Source organism: Aegilops tauschii, chromosome 6 (assembly GCF_002575655.3).
Source record: "Aegilops tauschii subsp. strangulata cultivar AL8/78 chromosome 6, Aet v6.0, whole genome shotgun sequence".
Classification (NCBI taxonomy): domain Eukaryota; kingdom Viridiplantae; phylum Streptophyta; class Magnoliopsida; order Poales; family Poaceae; genus Aegilops; species Aegilops tauschii.
In genome coordinates, this window is record NC_053040.3 from 81,457,507 (window position 1) to 81,464,655 (window position 7,149).

Here is a 7,149-nt window from a genome sequence, read left to right on the forward strand (position 1 = left end):
CTCCGAGACGTGAACCACTACTTCCGCTACCGTCGCGAGAACGTCTACTTCCTCTACATCGCACCGACGCGTTCCGCCCTGAATGCACGCTTCGAAGGTATAACCAACGAGACGATCACCCGTGGATCGAATGATTTGTTGTATGAGATGCTCGCGTTTGCTCCGTGTCCCAGTTGTCGCTTGCGTGTTCCTTGTTTCCATGCCACCGACATGTGGGACACCCGGTTGCCGGGATCACCCCACCATCTTTTGCATGTTTCGCACATCCGCACACTTGCTCTTTTGCACTGGTATCTCAATGAGTTATCGGATCATCGGAATGTTGCCGTGGCACCATTTTCGTTGTCGTTGTCGTTGTCGTGGCACCCCTTTCGTTCCACCACGGTGACAAATGCTTCATAACATGCTCATGTCAACATTTCCATAAAATTGCTTAAAACTTGCATATGTCATCCGCATCATGTTAACAACATTTAAAATTGTTGTTTGCTTTAAATTGTTAGATGACATATGGGGATTTTCCGGAATTGTTGTTTGTTGTTTCCGGCCTCATTTAAATTGCCTAAATAGGTAGTTTTGTTATGCTTCACCCCTTGCCATGTTTAATAGCAGTTAATATTGTTGGGTACATAAACGAGAGAGAACTAAATAATTGATGTGGTGTTTCGTCAATATGCAACTCGTTGCATATTGAGCTCCACTTAATTTGTAGTATTGTTTGTTGCACTTTGCCATGCCATGCCTTTTTAAACCGGACATGCATCATACTTGATTGTGCATCATGCCATGTTTATGATTGTGTGTTTACTATGTTGTTTGTTTCTTTCCGGGTTGCTTCTCTCGTTAGCTTCGGTTTCGTTCCGGAGTTGTGAGGATTCGTTCGACTACGTTCGTTTGTCTTCTTCATGGACTCGTTCTTCTTCCTTGCGGGATCTCAGGCAAGATGACCATACCCTCGAAATCACTTCTATCTTTGCTTGCTAGTTGTTCGCTCTATCGCTATGTTGCGCTACCTACCACTTGCTATATCATGCCTCCCATATTGCCATGTCAAGCCTCTAACCCACCTTTCCTAGCAAACCGTTGTTTGGCTATGTTTTCCGCTTTTGCTCAGCCCCTCTTATAGCGTTGCTAGTTGCAGGTGAAGATGAAGATTGCTCCATGTTGGATTATGTTTATGTTGGGATATCACAATATCTCTTATATTATTAATGCATCTATATACTTGGTAAAGGGTGGAAGGCTCGGCCTTATGCCCGGTGTTTTGTTCCACTCTTGCTGCCCTAGTTTCCGTCATACCGGTGTTATGTTCCTTGATTTTGCGTCCCTTACGCGGTTGGGTGATTTATGGGACCCCCTTGACAGTTCGCTTTGAATAAAACTCCTCCAGCAAGGCCCAACCTTGGTTTTACATTTGCCTCACCTAGCCTTTTTTCCCTTGGGAGTCGCGCTCCCGAGGGTCATCTTATTTTACCCCCCGGGCCAGTGCTCCTCGGAGTGTTGGTCCAAACTAGAGCCACTTGCAGCGCCACCTCGGGGAAACTGGAGGGCTGGTTTTAGTTGTACGTAGTGTTCATCCGGTGTGTCCTGAGAACGAGTTACGTGCGACTCCTATCGGGATTGTCGACACATCGGGCGGCTTTGCTGGTCTTGTTTTACCATTGTCGAAATGTCTTGTAACCGGGATTCCGAGACTGATCGGGTCTTCCCGGGAGAAGGAATATCCTTCGTTGACTGTGGGAGCTTATAATGGGTTAAGTTGGGACACCCCTGCAGGGTATTATCTTTCGAAAGCCGTGCCCGTGGTTATGTGGCAGATGGGAATTTGTTAATGTCCGGTTGTAGAGAACTTGACACTTGACTTAATTAAAACGCATCAACCGCGTGTGTAGCCGTGATGGTCTCTTTTCGGCGGAGTCCGGGAAGTGAACACGGCTTTTGGGTTATGGTTGATGTAAGTAGGAGTTCAGGATCACTTCTTGATCATTACTAGTTGACGACCGTTCCGTTGCTCCTCTTCTCGCTCTTATTTGCGTATGTTAGCCACCATATATGCTAGTGCTTGCTGCAGCTCCACCTCATTACCCCATCCTTTCCTATAAGCTTAAATAGTCTTGATCTGGCGGGTGTGAGATTGCTGAGTCCTCGTGACTCACAGATACTTCCAAAATAGTTGCAGGTGTCGTTGATGCCAGTGCAGGTGACGCAACCGAGCTCAAGTGGGAGTTCGACGAGGACCTTGGTCGATATTATGTTTCTTTTCATGTTGATCAGTAGTGGAGCCCAGTTGGGACGATCAGGGATCTAGCAGTTGGGTTATCTTCTTTTCTTTTGGCTTTGACCGTAGTCGGTCTATGTGTGTACTCTGAATGTTGTATGAATTTTATTTATGTATTGTGTGAAGTGGCAATTGTAAGCCAACTCTTTATCCCATTCTTGTTCATTACATGGGATTGTGTGAAGATGACCCTTCTTGCGATAAAACCACAATGCGGTTATGCCTCTAAGTCGTGCCTCGACACGTGGGAGATATAGCCGCATCGTGGGTGTTACATACATCTTCAATTGTAACATAGCATATGATCTTTACAACAGATTCATTTAGCGAAAACATAACTCATCTCACCATAAGGTGGGACTAACATTACATAATTGGAGTGGACTTAATAACATACAAAATCATGTCATCTGTTCGAGAGACAAAATAAAGTCTCTCCAATAACTAGGAGCATGAACAAACATCATCAATAAGATGCAGAATTAATCCATCTCTAAATGCTAGTGGAATAAATTCAATAGTTTTGACTTCAACCTCCTTTGCATTAGTAATGTGCATGATGACACATGCAACTTATGAGGACACTCCCAATGCGTACGTTAACATCAAGATTAAATCCTTCAACATTAGTGGCAGAAACATTGGGAGTTTTCTTACACGAGACAAGGATCTCTACTCTTCACTTGGGAAAGTTATTTACATAAAGCTTATGCCAAAAACAAAGTTTGGCATCATTAGTAAAGTTCATTACTTGAAAAGAGGAGGCAACTATATGAACATCATAATAAAATGTAAGCATAAATTAATCATGCAATGAGACGAATTAAATACATGCTTAATTATTATTCCAATCTGTATCACCGTTGGGCAGAAAATAGAAAAGAACCTTACTTATTTATATATGACACATGAAAAGTAATCAACGTTGGTCAGAATATCATCATATGCCTTAATAACATTTTCTCATTAAATATCTAATCAAAACTTGTCTTTGGTTCCATTTTGACTAGAAAAACATAAAGTCACACAGTGACCAACAATGACATTAGCAATATTAATAACATTCATTAACACAAGGCAACAGTACAGTCCACTCCAATGTGTCATGGGACACAAGGATTCACAACATGTTGTAAACATCCTGTTTTCAATTTTGACACTTGATTGACATTGAAAATAACATTAAACCTTAGTGTCAAAATGAGCATTAAAATTCTCAATGACATACAATGAAACCGACACCAGAATTAACATATAAATATAAATGCCATTGTCATGGAGTAAACATTAAATTAGACATTCGGAGTGAAGAATGACAGTAATATTATTGTCAAGAAAACATAACATTTTCCAAACAATAAAATTCGACATAAATTTTCATGAGGATTCATAAAATAACAACATTTGGCAAATAGGAGTTGTCAAGCAAATGACACCATGTACTTTGTAAAACAAATTCCCTAAACAAAATTCCTCTTTCTTTTAGGGGATTGTCCATAACTCCATAAACGTTATTTTGAATCTTTATGCATATTTCACGATGCATATCATAATGAAATGGCATGAAATGCACCAAATAGAAATTTCACTCTTTCCCAATAGGCATATCGCCCCAATATCATTATGACGCATAGCAGGGTGCAGAAAACCAAACCATGCGGCCATCAACATTCTCCTTGAGGTGGCCTCAGTCCATTAGAAATGATCACATCATTAAGAAATGCCATTAGGATGGCATCACCATATATTTCACACTCAAATAAAGTACCCAATTTTTTAGAAACTTTAGAGAATGAAACATTATAAATTGTGATCAAGATAAACATCATTTTACAAAATTAATATTGAACTTTAAATGTCATAAAGAAAAACATCGTCATTTAAAATGCCATAAATGACATTAACATTATAGCACATGACTATTTTCCAAATAAATTCTCATCGTTCGATATTATTTAGAAAATTCGAAAATTATCTTTAGCATAATCTTAGGCAACTAAAACGTATTAATGGTGCATAAACATTATCAATAACTTGGATCAAATGCACCAAAAAAAAACTTGCCTAAGACATTATTTGACCCGTATGAACCCACGACAGTCCTTGATAAAACTTTATAATCTTCAAGGTAAGTCTCCACTTTCTGATATAACAGTGAATAAACAATCAAAAACAAAACTTAAATCTTCTCTGAAGATTCAGAAGTGCCCATATCGTAATTCGGCTCAAAGCCCGAACTGGCCCACAACAGTTTCCCACGTGCAGAGAAGAAAAAAAGGAATATTGCAGGATGATACAACCTGGGCTAAAGCCTGTTGCCGAAAACGGCCCAAATACTAAGCAGATCCATGACAATTCCCTTCATCTCGTGTCCGTCCGATCTCATCGAACGATTCAGACCATTGCTGGCCGGAACAAAGTCGTGGGGCTGAAACCCTACAGCCCCCATTTCCTTCCTCCCTCCCCGATTTATTCGGCTCCCGACCCGGAGAGACGACCATGGCGGAGCCTAAGTCTCGCCGGCCATGGCGTCTCGGTGGCTGCGCTCGACGGAGCAGCGTGCAGCGGACCGAGTCCCGCGCGCTCCTCCGCCGAGCGTCGTTACTCGCGGCGCACAAAAGGCGCAAAGCGGCGATGGCAGGTTCGTTTGCACCGGCGGCGGAGCATGTGGCTGACGACCACGTGGGAGGTGCTTCACACGTGCACGTCCGTAAGTGTGCCGCCGGCTACCTTCTTCTCGCGCGTCGTCCAGAGATGACGGCGTCGCGATGATGATGCCCACGCACGGCGGCGGCTGTGCTGGATCCCGACGCGGCGTCATCAAGGTGAGCGCTTCACCTTTTGTCCTTTCATTTCAACTTTTGGGTTCCAAAATTTGGTGATTCGATTTCTAGAGATTTGCATTTGGGGATCACTTAAAAAAAACCGATTCCCCTGCTTCTAATTGCTTAAACTGGGCTAACAGTGCTAATTAGATCATTCAAACAAAATGCGGAAGCAAGGCTTAATTAATCTAACAAAATAGATTGAACTTTCTGTCTAATTAGCATTCACCCATAGCAATTAGGACTTGACCGAAACCAATTAACCTGAACATATTTCATTGACTTAACAGAGGGCATTAATCTATAGGCATTAACCATCGTTCTTAATCCGAAAACATTATGACTTAACCATGACCATTAACGTAAACAGAAGGTCAGGGATCTAATCTAGGCGTAAACATGCTCATGATACCAATGTTAGAAATAATACTTTAGGATTATTGTTATAGGATCATTTGCCTAGCATTAGATCACCCAGATGTGGTTAACAGAGTGGTTCGTGAGATCTTAGAGGCTCTCTCGTTGCAGGCACAGCGTGGCCCATGATCTCCAGTGGCGAGGATGAGCAACAGCAGTGGCGCCGCGGTGATGTAATTGTGGAGAGGCAGCCGCTCATCCAGGAGCTTCGCCGGTGGCAGCAGGAAGCCGCCGGCACAGCCCTGCGGCGGCCGGCGGTGAAGATGGCCTTCTGATCCGCGTTAGCACCCTTTTAGGATCGGTTGTTAGGAGTCGTGGTTTTTTGGTACGTGTGTGTCAGAGCCCTTGATGGGTACGACTTCCTCCTTTTATATGTGGCGCTAGGTGGATCAGGGACCAAAATCAAAAGTCGGTTATGGGTGCATCCGATCAGACCACAATCGTTAGAGGAGGAGACTTTGTCTCCCATATTTTTCTCTCGGTTAAAAACAATAACCTGAGATCAATCCCAACACAGCTCTGGACCAATGTGACGCCATGCAGGATGGTTGCTGTCGTGGTGCTCCTTAGGCTCGTAGTGGAGAGTAACTTAGAGCATCTCCACTCGCCCCATCCCCCTCCCAACAACCTTCAAGGCTCTTTTTTTATCGCTAGCGCTAAAAAAAGCCTAGTTGCGCCTGTAGAAGCCCATGTTTCGTCGCTTAGGGTCGAATTTGGCGCCAGCGGGCCCAGGCCGAACCCGGGGTGCCGGGGGAAACAATTTTGGCACCAAAGCATAGTGGACCCGCCAAGTCAGCGACCAGCCGCATTTCGTCGTCCTCATCGCCTCGTTTTCCCACGGGGAATCAGTGCCAAGGCTGTCGCCGGTCAGCCTTCCATTGATTTCTCACGGGCGGCGCAGCGAAGACGTGCCGACGCGGGCCTCGCCACGCGTACACAAGTGTGCCGCCCGCTCGCCGCCACCGGCCAGTATAAAAGCCGTCGCCTCCCGCGCCGGTGGACGCACACTCCTTCACCCACAGTCCCTCTCTCATCGCCAACGCCCCCAACCTCGTCTCTCTCTCCCCGTCTATAGTCGTCGCGTCTACGACCGCTGATGGGAGAGCGATTCCCCGGGGATGGGGCGACGGCCAACGGATTCGGCCGACGCCACCTGCACGAGTGGGAGGCTTACCTCCTCCACGAGGCGAACTACCCGACGCCGCCTGACATGCGCGTACCAGGCTCGTGGAGGCTCAGCGCCGGAGGCATCCCCATCCCCCCTCCGTCGAGCGATGACTGCCGCCCCGCCGAGATCGAGCGCGTTCGGGCATCTCTGCTAGAGGAGGTGCGGGACCTCCCGAAGTATGCCGCCAGCAACCACGCGTTCTGGACGGCGTACTTCCAACGCTGCCACGAGGAGCAGCTCGCCTCCACCAACAACGCGCCGGTGAGTGGTCGGTACAACACGGACGGGCGCCGCCTGTGGTGGGGCGCCCCCGGGCGCAGACTCCACTCCATCCTCGAGTACCTCGAGGGCGGCAACAAGCCGTGGCTCGAGTAACCGGCGGCCCCGGCCCCGGTCCCCCACCGGAGCGGCAGCTCTTGGCTGCCGAGGCACATGGCGGGCGGGTCCTCTTTCTCCTCCTC

At 46.2% G+C, this 7,149-nt stretch overlaps 1 long non-coding RNA gene across 1 annotated transcript; it reads left to right on the plus strand.

The window, feature by feature from the left end:
- The first annotated feature begins 4,731 nt into the window (after positions 1 to 4,731).
- Positions 4,732 to 6,032, plus strand: LOC120966187 (uncharacterized). The gene is made up of 2 exons (XR_005759402.3): positions 4,732 to 5,103; positions 5,632 to 6,032. It is a non-coding gene; the product is annotated as an uncharacterized lncRNA (long non-coding RNA).
- Positions 6,033 to 7,149: the final 1,117 nt, after the last annotated feature.